Source organism: Periophthalmus magnuspinnatus, chromosome 15, assembly GCF_009829125.3.
Source record: "Periophthalmus magnuspinnatus isolate fPerMag1 chromosome 15, fPerMag1.2.pri, whole genome shotgun sequence".
NCBI lineage: Eukaryota > Metazoa > Chordata > Actinopteri > Gobiiformes > Gobiidae > Periophthalmus > Periophthalmus magnuspinnatus.
The window spans coordinates 1,356,241-1,373,571 of NC_047140.1; the positions used below are offsets into that span (position 1 = coordinate 1,356,241).

Sequence of the window (17,331 nt, forward strand, 5' to 3'; positions counted from 1 at the left end):
CTACTCTTTCTCATTTCAGACATGTGCTGAATCTAATACTGGCTCGTTTGGGCCACGCTTTCTGTCCTTAGTTTTAATTATAGGCCAGCTTCAGCGGCCAAAGTGGAGTTAAGTGGAATGCAGTCTGACTCTGGCTATTCATCAGCGGCGTTACCTCCTCTGCTCTGTGAACGCTGCACACTGTCCCTCTGCTTAAGCCCATTTGACTGTGATTACTCTTTGTCACACAGCATGGCTGGGGCTTGCACCGCACACTGTTGACCTCTTGAATGATTACCGCCTGATTGCCCTTCACACATCCCCTCTGCGCCAAACCACGAATCCAAACATCAGCACATTTGGAAACATTTTGATGCACTCAACAATTGCTCTCAGTTTTTTTTCATCCTCTTGCTAATGAGAACTTTGCAGTCAACAGTCGATACTGCTACTTTTCTGTATCAATCACGACTTTGAAATCCTTCGCCCTCGCAAACCAAAAAGCCAAAAAGTCCTGGTGACAGACCTTATGCCACATGTTGGAAACACCGCAGTGCAAGTCCTCCTTATATATTCAACAAACAGCTTGCAAAAGTCTGGGAAACGACAGCAGGTATGACAGGTCGCGCTGTGATCAAGGTCAATGCTAAAACGGCTATGAAAAGTGAGATTTCACCGGACGTACGGAGAAGATTTACCCTATTTATTCGACTGAAAAGAAGAGATGAGGGCCTACCTATATAAGGGAAAATAGCAGAGCTTGAAGTTTGAAGTCAAGGTGGGAGGAAAGAGAACAATTGAACAAAAAACAATATTGGTGGTTGATTCCACATCATTGATATTCAACCAGTAACGTCCTCACATGTCAATGGAAGGACATGCTCAACAGTCACACACAAGCACCAATTACCCTGAGGTTATTAGTTCTAATTATTTTTTTGAGGAGAAAACCGTTTAAAATTGAAAACCCCTCAGAAAATCAAATAAGTCTATGCACCGTGTCACTGCGCTGCAACTATTGAATCTTCATTCCTTTTCATATTATTGCTTGGCTGCTTTGACTTGCATTAGGCACATTTTTACACATGCCAGTTGTGCCCAAATGAGTTTTTTGTATTTGGCTTTTGTGTTGAACAAAAATATTTCCATAACTTGGATTTCAAATGCTGTAATCATCTCTAAAATGACTTCAAATCAGGATGGGAATATCTTCTGGATTCCACCACAGTTCTGACTCCATGATTTGGCACAGCGGTGCAAGGAGACTTCACATAGAGCCCTGACACTTGTGCGTGACTATTTTTTTTATCGCTTTTGCTGAAACTTTGGGTCCAAATCTCAGACAGATAAAGAATAAAAACTGCCTCTTTGCCTGACACATTGGCTTCCCCTGTGCAGCGTGCATATAGACAGCTCTTGAGCCCTCTTTTGGGTGGTTGTAGAGACATTCTTCTTAAAAATCCACAACTGAATTTAATGCCCAAAGCATGCACAAAACAATCTTACATTTCAGGGAGAGTTGCAAATTTGTTATTGTGTTGTCATACTCCACTGAGCAGATAAATTGTGCTTTCATGCTAAACAATTTCCTTCAGTTGACACATATTCCCTGATTATTTTCTTTATTTTTATGGTGTTGCTTGGGGCTGTGAAATTAATTTTAAATTGCAGCTTTAAAAATTCATCCCTGAATAGTAGTTTGTTTGTTTTTTTTAGATTCTCTCCTGGCTCTCATACATTATATATCAACACCATGTTCTGCAAATTGCAAAAGACTGGTGAAGAATTCATTTCTAACTTGCTTGTTGCTCTGTAATCATGCTGTTTTGCTGTTACTGCAGAGATGGCACAGGGCAGGAAGGATATTATTAAGTGAAAGGTGTCTGTGTGGGCCAGTAGGTTATAGTGGCTCAGTTATCGGTGTGTTCATGCACTTCTCCAAGAGTCACACAGTGTGAAATTGCAGAAAGGTGAATGCTAAGGCCTGACACTGAGTGCGTATTTATCAGGGGCAACCCAGCTGAACAGGAAACCCACTTCTCCTTAACTTTTATTACTATTATATAATCTGAAATATAAATTCCTACATCACTCTAGCTATTTACATCAAGATGTCTGCCATTTTAATAGGTTTTTATTTTATTCATCCCTGACCATGCTGTTTACTGTACAAAACGCATGTGGTTGTCCCTAGAGTCCCAAATATCATTTCCAAGCTTAATTTGCAATGTTTGCTCAATCAGCATATCTCCATTAAAAATAAATTGGATTTCATGTCAATATTTGCCTTTTTCTACCTTGATTTATCTGCATCACCTTTGTATCAATGCTACCTTTGCACAATTGTTATTATAGCCTAGATTAGCTGATACCGCACCACCAGTAAAATCTCCATGACCTAGGAAATACATCAGCAATTGTCTACGCTTTCTCTGCATACAACAAAAACCTAATTGTGCTAGCATCATTATGCAAACTATACGGCATCTCACATATCTCGATAACACCTGCAACAAAAAGAAGCATTTACTCCTTAATCACAGGATATCAGCCAGCTTCTAATTGGGCAACACATGCAGACACATTGTCAAACAGTCTGGGAGGCATTAGGCTGATGAGAGTGCTATAAATGTCAGAGGAAGGCAGGCAACATCCTATTTCTGTCGATGAGTGCTCCATATTTTCATATTGAGGTTGTATATAGGTGTAGAGGAAATGTGGCTGCTGCGTGGCCTGTACTGAGTCTGCACCGGAAACTACTCCACTCCACAAATCCCCACAGCTAACAGTAATTGGCTTAGACATTCCACCAAGGAATTATTACCACTCACTCATTATTTGTGTGGATAAAAAATAGATATATTAATTTGCTTTGGCTCTCCCAATTGCAGCCTAATATATCAGCTTGTATGTTTGATCTGAAATGAAAAAAATAGTTTTCTCAAATGTTGAGTAAATTTGGCCCAGATCCTCATGGTCTGTTTTCAGTGATAAGGATGGGTATTGTTTGTATATAAAGGTTATTATACCATAAATGTATCGTTCTTATAGCCTACAACTACATCAAATGTTTGGTGTTAGTAGGGGTGGGAACTGTATCAAAAAATGAAGAATATCGCAATTGTTGTTCTGAAGATATGAAAAATTTGAATATTGGGTAACACTTTAAAATACGGTCCGGGACTTACGGTGGTAGTTAGTAGATACTTGACTGGTAGTTACGGTGGTACTTACAGTGGTAGTTTGTGGTACTTACAGTGGTACTTATAGTGGTACTTATAGTGGTACTTACAGTGGTACTTACAGTGGTACTTACAGTGGTAGTTTGTGGTACTTACAGCGGTACTTACAGTGGTACTTACAGTGGTACTTACAGTGGTACTTATAGTGGTACCAGAAGTGATACTTAGACTAATAACTACTGGTACTAGTACTGGTACTTACTGCAAAATCATATGAAGTGAATGGTATTAAAGAATATGGTGTTATTAGGCATATGAATCTTTGATTTCATTATACGTTCATAGAAAATACACAAGACAAAACACTGTGAAAACACAAACACTTTATTATGACAAATTTCACATTAATACGACAATCAGATTTAAAAGAAATTTCCAATAATGACAATAACAAATAAATGACACGTTTTAAATGAACATGACAGTGACACATACTGTAAAATATCAATACTTTAACTGCTATTTTAAAGCGAGACATTATGGTACTTGCACTATTAATTACTGGTACTTACTGTAGTTTATACTGGTAATTACTAGTACTTTCCGTGGTACTTACTGCTGTATGTACTGGTAATTACCATAGTAACTATTACGGTTATGGTAACCAGTAATTAATAGTGCAAGTACCATAATGTCTCGCTTTAAAATAGCAGTTAAAGTATTGATATTTTACAGTATGTATCACTGTCATGTTCATTTAAAACGTGTCATTTATTTGTTATTGTCATTATTGGAAATTTCTTTTAAATCTGATTGTCGTATTAATGTGAAATTTGTCATAATAAAGTGTTTGTGTTTTCACAGTGTTTTGTCTTGTGTATTTTCTATGAACGTATAATGAAATCAAAGATTCATATGCCTAATAACACCATATTCTTTAATACCATTCACTTCATATGATTTTGCAGTAAGTACCAGTACTAGTACCAGTAGTTATTAGTCTAAGTATCACTTCTGGTACCACTATAAGTACCACTGTAAGTACCACTATAAGTACCGCTGTAAGTACCACAAACTACCACTGTAAGTACCACTGTAAGTACCACTGTAAGTACCACTGTAAGTACCACAAACTACCACTGTAAGTACCACAAACTACCACTGTAAGTACCACCGTAACTACCAGTCAAGTATCTACTAACTACCACCGTAAGTACTGGTAAGTCCCGGACCGTATTTTAAAGTGTTACCGAATATTGAGTATATTATCTATGAATAAAACAATAAAAAAACAGATGAGTAAAAAAATAAGTGCAAACATAGTGTAATCTATCAAACAAGAGTAAAGTGATCACAATGTGAAAAGAACTGTCCTTCCCTCGCTTTGATTAAACAATTTACAGTATGCAAATAAAAACAGACCACGTGGGCAGCATTGTGGCCCCTGGAAAGTCTCACGCGCTGGTGGGCGTGGTCTTTATGACACGCCTACTTACCCTATAACTTTTTATGCCAAAACTAATTATTTTAACTCGTGTAATTTGTATATGTGAACTATATCTATACCTGATCATCCATTTACTTTTCTGAAATAAGATGAAAAAGTGGAGAATGTGGCCTGAAGCTCTGAAAGCGTAAGGTAAGAGGTAAGTCCCGCTAATTATTTTTAGAGGAAGCTTTAGGTCTAAAAATCCTATCTTAAGCGCCGCGGCTGTCGAGAGATAATGAAGACATCCCTCTTGCCAAATGAACGAGTCAATCCGGTGTGCCCAAACAGCTTGATGTCTTATAGTTGGTGCAACTCATTATTAAAACGGAAAAGCCGCATGTGTGAAGTCTGCGGGGAAAAAGGCACAAAGGACAACAGGATGTTGTCAGGCACAGAACCTGTTATCATTATGGCACTTTTTCATCTTGTATGACTTTGTGTAAGCCCCTTCGTTCCCTGTGACAGTTGCATTGAATGAATCGGCTCTCTTTAGTACAGCGGGTGTGCCACCTGCCGGTGCGTCACGCGCTCTGGCCAATGGCGACGCACGGACTCAGATGCGCCCTTGGAGATCCCGCTGTGCCTCGTACCCAACGCTGTTCAATCCACGTCTCGCTGGCGACAGAAGGCAGTGGACCTCGTTAGCTACACTCCACTAAAGCGTTTTACGTTTGACAGAATGGACTTCCGCGCGGCTGTGCCAAACACGGACCCGTGACAAGTTGGAGTGGATTGCTCCGTGATATCATTCTACTCTGAGACGGCTCCTGACCTAAGCATCTCCAAATGTCAAGGTAAGAAAATGATATAAAGTTTGTATTCGAGTGTAGACTCAACTCTTTCCACTTTCCACACACACAACATCTAGATCCTTTACTTTACGCACTTTATTACGCACAGGAAAAAAAAAAAAAATCACCTCCTCTCGTCCTTTGAGACTATGAAGAGATTTTGGAAGCTGCTTTGTTTTTGCTTTGAAACATCTGCTCGTTTCATCGCGACATGAAATTTAGGGACAGCATTCTGGGCAGGAGTGCTGCTGGGGTTTCCCTCAGCATCACCTTTCACAGCCGGCTTCTGTCTGCATCGCTCTCCTTGACTGCTCCACAGCGCCGTGTGCAGCTCTGTAAACTCGGATCTTATAGTTAATGAAAATCGACAATGTCTCTCTCATGAATAACCAAATCAGAAAGTTAATTTAGCGAAAAAAGAAAAAAGGCATTTGTCAAAGCAGCAGCGCGCTTATGCGTCTCCTGGTGATTATTTGGGTGATCAGATAGTAAGTGTTTGTTTGTCATTGTTGCAGGCAGGCGAAAGGAAATTAAGAGTGGCCTTACATGGCAGTGTGTGTTGTCATGAATGGGGAATAAGGATTATTTATGAAGTCCCTAGAAGGCTATGTGAAGGAATGTTCCCCCTCAGTGACCTGGGGGTACTTTGACATTGCACTGGGTAATGAGTTAAAGCAGAGCAAAAGGCATTTGTACCATGGTGCAAATATTTTGTTTAGTCCATGACCAGTTATTCATCAGACCACAAAGTTCTGCAAACACACAGCATGCTATAGTTTCTCTATTACAGGAATAAGCTCTCAAGTTTGACATTTGGTTTTGTTGTTTTAATATCAATATATCAACAAAGCAATTGTCCATGTGCTGAGGCGAATGAGACCAGTGTCATGGTGAATGCACAGTCTGAAAGAGGAGCAGGAGTGTGTTCAGATGATTATGACTTTCTCTTGCTGGTTCTCTCAATGGGGCGGACATCCAAGCGAGGAAGCAGAGACAGAAGGAGAGAGGTGAACAGCAGCCTACCCTTGAGTGTGATGTATTGTTTCAGCCCCAGTCAATATCACTTGAGTAATGTTTTTCTTCATGTTTTTCCTTGCGTGATAGATGCTTGTGTTGTGCGTGATAGCACCCCCTTATTGATCATTGTTATGACTTTTCCAAATGGGCTGTGGGTGGAGGGCGCTGCGTTGTTGACCACTGCGGATGTCAAATACCAAAAGTTCAGCACATTTCAACACTTGTTATTATGTAATTCACTATTGCTACTAGTGGTAAAAGATTATTTTTATGTTGCACAATTATCCAGATGGCTGAAATCAAAAATGCTCAAGGCAATTTTAACTTCTCATCAAATTGTGTCTTTTGGTTTTGTTTATCGGCAACAGATGTTTTGGGATTACAAGAGTCCAAACAAAAACACGGACCATGTAGAAACTTTACTCACGGTATCTCAAAGCTTATTCACTTAATGCTACAGTTTACTTCAGTTAACTTTTATTTATTTATTTATTTTTTTCCACGAGTAAATTTTGACTTTGTTGCACAATTCAACCACATCTTGTTTATCTCACTTCCTTGTCACCAATCTTGCAGAATCTGGAGATAAATGGGTACTTGACGTGATGTCCAAGTTTCATTATCAGTTTAAGGGACACTGTAAATGTTTTTCTTCCTTCAAAATTCAGTGCAAAAAGCATAGTTTTAGAAAACGAGTTTTGTTTTTTTGTATTTTTTTAGCAAAAAACACTAAAATGTCTGGTGTATCATTTCTGTCAAGACAGTTACGTTAAGGCGGTGGCATAATAATATGTGCACATTCTTTACTCAAACAACATGTTTATCTCCTTAAATCTACAATAAAAGATGTAGGAGCTTTATTCTCCTGTAGTGTGACATAAAAAAATCACATATTCAAACAGATACACAAAACCCAGCAGTAGCTCATATGTTATTTATGTTATTTATGCAACAGGAGAAGCTCTGGGGTAAAGGTTTAAGATAAAGGTCAAAAGAAATAATTATCAGTTGTAGTTTTTTTTTTTTTTTTTTTGTAAAAAAAAAAATCAGACAAATCTTTGAACAAATGCACCAGTTTGATGTCTTATGGTGTGACAGCTGTGTGAAAAACACAATTCAGTGATACTATTGTTAAAATAATATCCCTTAAGATGGGACAGTTCTATAATGATTAAACCTGCACTACAGACAAAAAAAATGACATTTATGGTATTTTTAATAACGCAAACTTGTAGAGAATATCCTGTCACCCCACATGTTAAAATATCTTAAATGAAAAGATGATGTAATGCTTGGCTTGTGAAAAACCTTTACAATTAGTGTAGAACTTGTTTTTGTAAATTGTTGTTTAAATTGTATTTTGCTACAAATACCTGTTTTGCCTCTAATGCACCTAAATGTATAAATAATTTATTTTCAAACAAACAGCTGTTAAAAGAAAACATGGAGCCTGCAGTCAGTGAAAGAGAGTTGTTTGTTGTCCAGCCCGAGCCCTGAGGCCGGGCGCGAGGTCCGGGCACAAGGCCTGGTCGGGAGGACTGGACGCGAGGACTAGGTGCGAGGTCCGGGCGTGGGACCAGGCGCGAGGTCCGGGCACGCAGAGGCAAGCTCCCCCAAGCTACTTTTAGTGGCAGCAATAGGAGACATGGATGGGTATTTTACGGGAGTCAGCTGGCCAAACACACCGACTAACTCCTCCATTGGGTTTCATTAAAGATCGGCTTGATGTTTAAAGCTGATTTAATCCACTTTCACAGCCATGCAGACCACATGAGAAGAAAGCAGCCCTCATCTATCTTTAGCCAACCATGTGGGCTAAAACTTTTCCATTCAGGTTCAATGATTAAAACAACAACACCAATTCCCTGTTGTTGGCCTTGAACTGTCTCATGTTAACTTCTCTTCCCATGCACAGTGGCTGTGTGCCGGTAATGTGGACATCAGATAGAGCCATGTCAATTAGTGTCAGAAGAGTTGGCTCACCACTGCACCAGTGCATTTCAGGCTGAATTTGATTTAAGCCCTCTGCCTGAGGTGCGATTACTGTAAAGTCTTATGAGGTGAGTGCCTTGGCTGTCTGTCATTGTATCCCCCTATGCTGTTGTTGTTACTGTGGTCATTCTTCATTCGTAGCATCTGTTTAGCTTCACTGACAGTGCGGGGAAAGACATTGACAAACCTCATTGGCCTCATAAACAGCTTGGATACATAGAGAAGATTTTTATGCACTTGTTGTTCAGACTATACAGGAGCTCAAGATTATTTATTATAGCTTTTATACAAATCGCTATTGACTTTTCTACATTTTGTTATCCCTGCGTTTTACTGTGGGCCATTTTGGTGTCCTGTGGAGGCAATCAAGTCCTTTTTACAGCCAAAATAACATGTGAGTAAAACCTTCAGTCATCAGTCACTTACCTTTCATTGTCAGTTTTGGCTGGGAGCTGTGCCTTATTGGTGGCAATAAGGTGCTCACCATGTGCTTCAGTGTGTTTGCCTTAGGATATTGTGTATGTCCAGCACACAGGGACGCAGACACACGTAGTCACAGGAATCAAGATAATGTGGCTAAGTGAGCTACAGTTCAAAGGTCGTTCAATGGGCAGGGAAGGAGAGGTGATTGGGAGCCTGTGGGAGGTCAGTGGTGATAACTACAAAGGTTGACACCAGGCCCAGTGTGCCAGCTGTTTTACTAGCCTCCAGGTTTTCCTGCAATTATTTATATATCATTTTACATACTGCATGTTCTGCATTTTCTGTGATCTTGCAGTGTCATTGTGACTTCAGAAATGTGCTTACATTTTTGATCAGTCTTTCTTTGCCATACAGTATCAATAGGCTGACTTTTTTTTATTTTGAAGGGACTCATTGCTTATATATGAATGCTTTTATGCTCGAGCTCTGTCAGTTCTTAGCAGGTAAATCAATAACAAGTTGCTCTCTCATCCTCGCTGGACGTCCTCGGGGAGGTTTTCAAGGTAAAGGAGAGCAATGCTGTCCAGTGAGAGAGAAAGACACACTCTGAAAGTGATAGTGTGGGCTTCTGAAACATGTATTCTCTCTTCAAGTCAAACACCAAACTACAGAAGGAAGAAAGTGAATTTGCACCGTTTTATTTCTGCAGAGCTGAAAAAAAAAAAAAAAAACACCCACAAATTCGACCAGAAGTTTTAAGTTTAACACATTATGCAATATTCACTTTTTTGAGCTTTTAATCATGTTATGCTGAATATATCTGGACCTGTATTTTTCCTTCATTCACACCTATTTAATTAATCCATTAAACCAAAGTTGTCACAGGGATAAAGTGTTAATTAGTTTATTTCCGGGTCATTTCTATTGCTAACAGCAGAGGGAGCTCCAATGCCTAAATGACTCATTGGAAACAGAGGTAATTTGCAAAGTATATTTTCCAAATGCAGACTTATTTTAAATAAAAAAATGTGAAATACCTATTGTAAAAGTTTAAAAGGGAATTAAAGCCACAAGAAAGCATAATATGTGTTCTTTAACATTAGCTGTGCGCAAATAATTATAGTTTACAGTCATCAGTTTATGCTGTAGCTACATGCAGTATTGATTCTGTAAATATCACTTGGGAAATTAAACTCTTGACACGCTGATCAATCATGCTTCTGTATTAGTGCCCTAATCATAGCCTTTTCTATTTTCATTTCAGACATCTCAGTCACAAAAGTTAGGTGAACAGTAGCCAAAATTTCAGATTTTCAGAATTTCTCTTTTGCACTTTCAGACTCCCTTGACACAGTTTAATCATCTCCTTCTGTTGTTCCTCGTCCAGGTGCTTTCACTTAGCCTGTCCGATTACACCTAAGCCTTGCGTAAAACGACTGGAGGAGGGCTCTCCTTCTTAAACCTATGTAAACTACCATGCATTATAACATATTGAAACTATGCAGTCAGGAAACATAGCCCAAATGGTTGTGAGAACAAACACCTGGCATATATATCATTGCATTGTTAAAAAAGTAATCTTCAATATAAAGAGAAAAATCTCCCTTTAGATATGGATTGTGCTTGTTGTAGTGTCCACATGGTTCAGACTGGACCTAAAATCACATTGCCTCTCACTGTGCTGTAGTATGCATTTTCATAATGACATAGAGGGGCTGACAGTGACACTATAGATTAGTACTGCCAAGGTGAAATGCTGCATGCTTTGAATACAATATTATTACTTCCAGGAAATCCCTGTGCATGATGTGAAGCTTCCCTCCAAAGGTGCATTATGGATCTTTTCTGATGGTGGGTCTGTCACCTGCATAAATCCATGGAAATGTTTTACCTGTAATGTTCCATATGACATTAAACATATCTCTCCCCACTGAGATAAGGAGATGACCCCACCAAGCTGATTTACAAGTCAAGTCTGTGGTGAGGTGATCTCACACACAATAATATTGCATATATTACAGTATTTATGAGCTATAAAACACAGTAATTGAATAACTGTTAGAACAACACCTTTAATGTCATGTGACGGAACATTCCAGGCAATAACATCTCTATGGAAACAAGTGAGTGGCAGACCCCCACCATAAAAGTTACACACTGCACCTTTAAGTGGTCAGGTGTTGGTAAATGCCTGGGATTGCTTAAGTATACTTACTCATTACCCGCAAAATCTCAGTGTCGAATCATGCTCCCTTAATATTACTACAAGCGCTTCCTAATTTAAATCTTAAATGGGAAGTGTCTGAAGTCCATTCACTACGATATCCCCACTGATTAGCAGCTACTGTGTGATTATAGGCCTGTCATAATGGCTTTTTCAGATTTGCCAGCACGCTACTGCTTTTAAAATCATGTTGGGAAATGTTTGGCTCATTGCAACTGAAAGATGTCTCCTGCCTCTTTTTGATCACTTGTTTGCTTCAGCCTGTCGACTTCTCCCGTTTGAAAAGTATCTCATCAAGTGCATTTCAAAGCGAGGTGATTGTCTTTTAAGCCTGTACGCTATAGGCACAGTTTGGAAGCTTTCATAATCCTACTTCTGTAACCTTGTACCTCTAACTCGGGTCAACAGTCTCTTCAAAAAACTGCTCTCTCTTTGTCTCTCAATATTATAACAGTCTGAATTTATTTTTTTTTAATGGTCTCGTCAGAGTTTGTTAAAAAGATCATTTTGGGTGTACAGGTGAGGGTGACGTTAGGGTTTTCGTGCTACTTAGAGGTGTTGATTAACTGCTGTGCCAACCTGTTGAGGTAATTTCACCGCGGAGTTGCTGCCAGCTGGGTTTTTGATAAGATTTGGCTTAAGCTTCTGTACAAAACGACACTTTGTATGAGCGTGTGTAAGATCTAACCTACATGCTGCGTCGGCCGAGTCTACAGAGGCAAGTCTGGCAATTTACATAAAAGTGCTGATGCCTTGCGGCGAGATGGATTGATTTCATGAGTGTGACTGACTCCAGTGATCAGTAAATTAATGTGCTACGCATTTGTATTTATTCATGTCTGCACGCTACACTGGGGAATGTTTGTTTTCACACTGACAACCTTACTTTTACAGGTCTGTTGCTCCGCTGATGGTGTCTAGCCAGTTGTGAATGTAAATATGTTTTGGTAATTTCACATTAGTTTGAATGCAAGACATCAGCATTAAATACCATTGATCAAGATGTCTGGTGGCATTTCTTGTGCACTTTATTAAAAAAAGTGTGTTATAGTGGGTGACCTGTGTTTGATTCAAATGGGATTTTACACATTATGGCATCAGTCTTATCTACCCATTTGTTTCAGTACACGTGATCCCAAATAATTGAAAAACAGCAAATTTAGCCATGTGGCACCATATTTGTCACTAGGGGGATAGAGAGGTTTCTATACTATGAAACATTCTCGGCAAGGCACTAACATATCCATGACGACAGTTACGCAGCTAACCGGTATGATGACTCAACATTCCTATGGTGTTTATACTTGTGTATAATTACTTGGACAGATGAACGTGGCACCTTCAGGCATATGGAAATTGCACCTAAGAATGAGCCTAGTGATGAACCAGTCAACAGTTCTCTTCCTCATATCTTGGCTGATTTCTTTTGACTTTCCCATGATGTTACACAAAGAAGCAGTGTGTTTCAGGTGTGCTTCAAATACATCCACATGTGTGTCTCCAATTAACTCAAATGTTGCCAATATCAATGACATCATCTGGGTTTTCCCAAATTGTTTAAATGCACAGTAATCTTACTGTATGTACACTTCTCAAAAAAAAAAAAAAAAAAAAAAAACTTTTCTAAAAAAACTTTTCTCATTATTGTGGCATTTAGCAAATAGAAATTATTTTGGTAACCCTAGCTGACCTAAAACAGGAAAAGTTTAGTCTGATTTAATGTCAGACAGTGAGAAAACCTCTGGTTTCAACTGTATATATATAGAAATGTGCACAGCCTCAACAAAATGTTCAAAATTTGATAGCTATTGTTTGCTGTTACCAAGTTGGCAGTTGTGGAAACAGAAAATAATTAAACTAATGACTTTCTCATCTGCACTGAAATGTTATTTTCTACCAAAACAAACTCATTAATGCAGTGCTTTGGGAGTTGTTTAATGCTATCGAAAATATAGTTACACAAATGTGTTCATTTTGTTTCAGCTGCTTGTTTAAGTATGCTGTCAACTCCACCATTTATTTACAAAATATACAGTATGCAACAAGCCATTAACAAAGACGCTGGTCGTGAATGTAAATTGTATATGAATATTACATTAGATTCTTATGAGAATTGCTTTTATGACATATAGTGCAATCAGCAGTAGTGTGAGCAGTTATTTATTTACCCAGCTGTGTTTTATTATAGCTTGATTCACGTGTCATATTTGTCTCCTCTAGTGCATGTTTACATTACACCTTTGCTTGGTAATCCCCTCTTTGCACCTCTCTCATCACTGTAACAATATCATATACACAATGTCAAACACCAAAGTAAGATGAAACGCTATGTTTAGAAGTGATCCAAGTGGAACATCCCCAGATATATGGATTTCAAAGTTTCTTTTGCAGGAACAGGTGCAAGGGTGACATTGTAGGTCTTTTCGGGAGTTTAAAGCTGCACCTGTCTTAGTATTTCCTCCTTTTTCCATGGTGAATGACATTTGAGAAGGAGGCAGAGAGTGGTGGGACTTGTACCAGACGAGAGTGCGATGTAGAAGTCGGCCCTCTGGCTAAAGTCTGACGAAGAGAATTAATCCAAGTCACTAAGGCACAGAGCCGCGGGCCGAGAGTCAGGTTGCTCCTCTGACATCAACATGGCAGCAGATAAGGCAGCTCAAACGCTATGGAAATGGGGGTTCGCACCAATTTGCAATCCTGGCTGCAAACCTGCAAACAAGAGACGGGCTCATTACTTTGGATGTTTACCAGCTCAGGTTCAAATCCAAAACAGAGGCAGACACTTCTTCTGGGCTTTTGGGAGAATTCCAAATTGGGACTAGCAGACACAGTGAGGCAACAATAAGAAGATACTGTATGTGTGTCAGAAATGGAAATGAATCAACAGGTGTTTCTGATGATGTGACGGATGATTCATAACCTGTTCAGTAGTAGGCTAGTGACAGTCATTATTACATAGTGTGAAATCTATTTACCAGTGCTGGAAATGTACACAGAATATTACAGTGTGCCATTATTACAGTAATGTGCAGTTTTCCATTCTCTTCTGTGAAAGGTAACAGTGGCCAGCATATATTTCGTTTACAATGCAATTACAGCAGCAAAAACAGAATATTTAAAAGGTGATTAGAAATAGATATTTGCACGGTACTTACTAATAATAACTCCTCAATTATGCAACTGGTGCTTCCATTGGTTAAAGCATCACCCAAGCACATGTTGTCTTTCGGTCACTATCCTGGACTCTCGATTCTGCATTGTTCAATCACACCAGCTCTGGGTGGGTGTAAGAGGAAGGACACTTGTTTTGTAACTACAAAGGACAACCAGTGACTCAGAGTCGAAGTGGCAGCCAATCAATGAAGGTACACAATTTGATATAGCAAATTAGTGATAAGACTGCAGTCACATACAGAAGTACACATAGAATGAACACAGTTGACAACATCAATCCTCTATTTACATTTTACAATAACAACTCATGCAACAGATATGCAAAATCCAGCAGTATTTAACCTTTTATAAGCATGTACCACAACATTCTAATTTAAAACCACTCCAGAGAATGCCGTCAAAACAGATTGTGATTCCTGGACTCACACCTTCTCCTCATTGGCATCTGGCCTGAAGAGTTTTGAGAATGAATTGGTGTAAGCGCTAACAGTTCCCGCGGGATTAATTCCATTTAGCTGAGTGATAATCATCTGGAGCTCGTCTCAGGAATGTGTGCAAAGTGTGGGTTTGAAAAAAAACAATAAAAATAAAAAAAAGAAGAAAAAGAAAAGAACTTTGGAGTGCAAAAGCATGAATGATCCGAGGTAAGTTTTGGGTCCAATCATGTGTGTTTTTCCTCCTTATCAGCCGGGCAAGCCTTGTGCAAAAACAAACCGCGGGCACAAGCCTTATCGTGGCAAATTCTCAGCAGGAAAGTTGTACAAGCGCTTTTGTAGCTTCGCATTCAATTTAAATCAACAGATTGCAAGGTATTACAGAGATGGGGAGAAAGGGTGGAGCGGCCAAAGCGAGTCTTAAAAGTAACTATGTTGTATCTGGGATGAAGCGCAGGCCAGAAGCAAAGCAGAAAGATGGATGCCTGGCATGTTTCCATATAAAAGTTTTTTGGCAGGAGAATGCTGGTCCAAAAGGAAACTGTTTATCGGATCCCTGTCTGTGTTCCATTGAAATGTAACCACAACCTATACTAGACATATTTATTACATATACATCCAAACCGCTGGTCAGGGAAGCTTGTTGTTAGACATTGTAATGCACAATGTAAACATTACAAATACAAGGGCTGATTTATGAAGTCTAAATCACTGGCGTAAAAGAAAGTGGCAAACAAAGCATACCCATAGCCATGTCTGCTCTATAGCAGTAGCAAAGCTGGCAGGGGTTGTGGGGGAGGCGCCATGTTAGCCGTGCTAGCGCTTGTTTAGGAGCTTCTTTAAACAGAACTTTGGAGAAGTGGCACAGCTGATGATGTGTTTACACAGACTGTAAGGTGCAGTTTGCTCTTTCATGGCTCTAACTACACTATCTAAGCTAATGGTACAGAAAGTTACAATATTCCCAAACTTTCACATTTCTTAGTGTCTAATGTTTGATTCTGGAGTTTCACAGTTTCACTGCATAGTTGTTTCATTAACAATGTAACATGATTCTTCAACATCTACTTTTTAATGTTCAGTATTATATAGGGGAATATTTTGTTGTTAAATTGGACTGTGATAACCAAAACATTTAGTCCTATACAAATGCAAATGTGTTCAAATTTTGGCATTTGTACATAAAATGGCTTTGCAGAGTATGATTCATTGGCAACTTGACAACTCATATACCACTACAAGAGATTTAGTTTACATTTCAGTTCTGTTTCTCATATGGAAAGATTGACTGACATTTACATTTCCTGCTTTACCTGCGGGTTCTCTCTGTGCTCTCTGTAATATCCCCATAGGCCAATATACATTGCATGATCAGCATAAAGGAACATCTGAAATGACAGGGGCCTTAACCTTCATGTGTAATTCATGTGCTGTAGCAAAAACACAGAAAGAGCATTTTTGTCCACCAGGCTATTGACTGCATTATTGCCATGCATTTGAATCAGATGTGCTTTGCCTATCTCACATACATAGTCTTCTTGACGTTGACGAGTAACAGCTTCCGATATTTTCTCCTCTGTGCTGAATGCATGCCCTGATTGATTTCTGATTGCATTGAGGTCCACAGATGAAATTGACCTACATCTGCTCGGTCACACACGCCTGTTTCTGGTAATATTCTAAGTTACTCTATTCTCTCTCGTGGGTGACCCCGAGTAAGCTCTAACATAGCCTTTCCTCCCTATTCTTTGACCTTTTTGTTTATCCAGATTAATTTCACTAAAGCTACTTACAATAATCTCATTTAATAGATACCATTTTTCATCTCTCTTTGATGAAGCCATTCAAAATAAGCTTAAGCCTTGGCTTCCGGAAAAAGCCTGAGGGAAACTGGATAACCCTGTGTCTATATATATATATATATATATATATATATATATATATATATATATATATATAAAGTTCACTTTGAGAGACTCCATGCTCTTATATTGACCCCTTCCCCTTTATTTTGCTTGTGCACTTGAGAACACCACTTACTTGCCATACATCATAATCAGGACGTTACAAACTTAAGGTTATTTACATTGTTTGCGAGCCAGCGTTTGAGCTTCAAGTTTCCAAGTCGTCTTGCTAATGTGCAAGAGACTAATTTGGTTCAAGTGTTTAAAGGGATACGTAAAACAGCGTGTCACTAAAGAAGTAAGAGGTTGGGAATATTTGAGAAGTTCCAGAGACGTATTGGGGATAGCTGGCTGACATGTTTTGACTCTTTACGGCCCGTGGGTGTGGAATTGGTACTTATTTGCATATGTGAATGCACCAGGGAGTAGCTGAGGAGAAAAATACAAAATCTGTGGGATTGTGGCTGTGTTCTAATCAGGTTATTTACTGTGAACACATTTCGGGCACAGATGCCTCTGATGCAGCTGTTTACCAGATACACTTTGTCAACGCGCTGCCTTGGGATATGCTGATTGAAGCAGAATTAGAGTTTTTCCTGTAAAGGATGCTGTCAAATCAGGACTGCGCCGTTCAGCTTTTCTGACCATCTACTGCACTGCGAAACTGGGTCAAATTTTAGGGATACCAAGATGCTGAGAAATACAAAATCTGCACTGGAGTT

The 17,331-nt window shown here is 39.1% G+C and overlaps 1 protein-coding gene across 2 annotated transcripts in view; it reads left to right on the top strand.

Annotated features, from left to right (window-relative positions):
* The first annotated feature begins 5,272 nt into the window (after positions 1-5,272).
* Positions 5,273-17,331, top strand: part of chrm3a (cholinergic receptor, muscarinic 3a) — a 96,849-nt gene continuing 84,790 nt past the window's right edge. Inside the window, exon 1 of one of the 2 annotated variants that reach the window (XM_033979729.2) lies at positions 5,273-5,444. The gene's annotated coding sequence lies outside the window, so the exon portion shown is untranslated. The remainder of the gene's footprint in view (positions 5,445-17,331) is intronic. The other variant, XM_055227262.1, reaches the window with a different exon arrangement.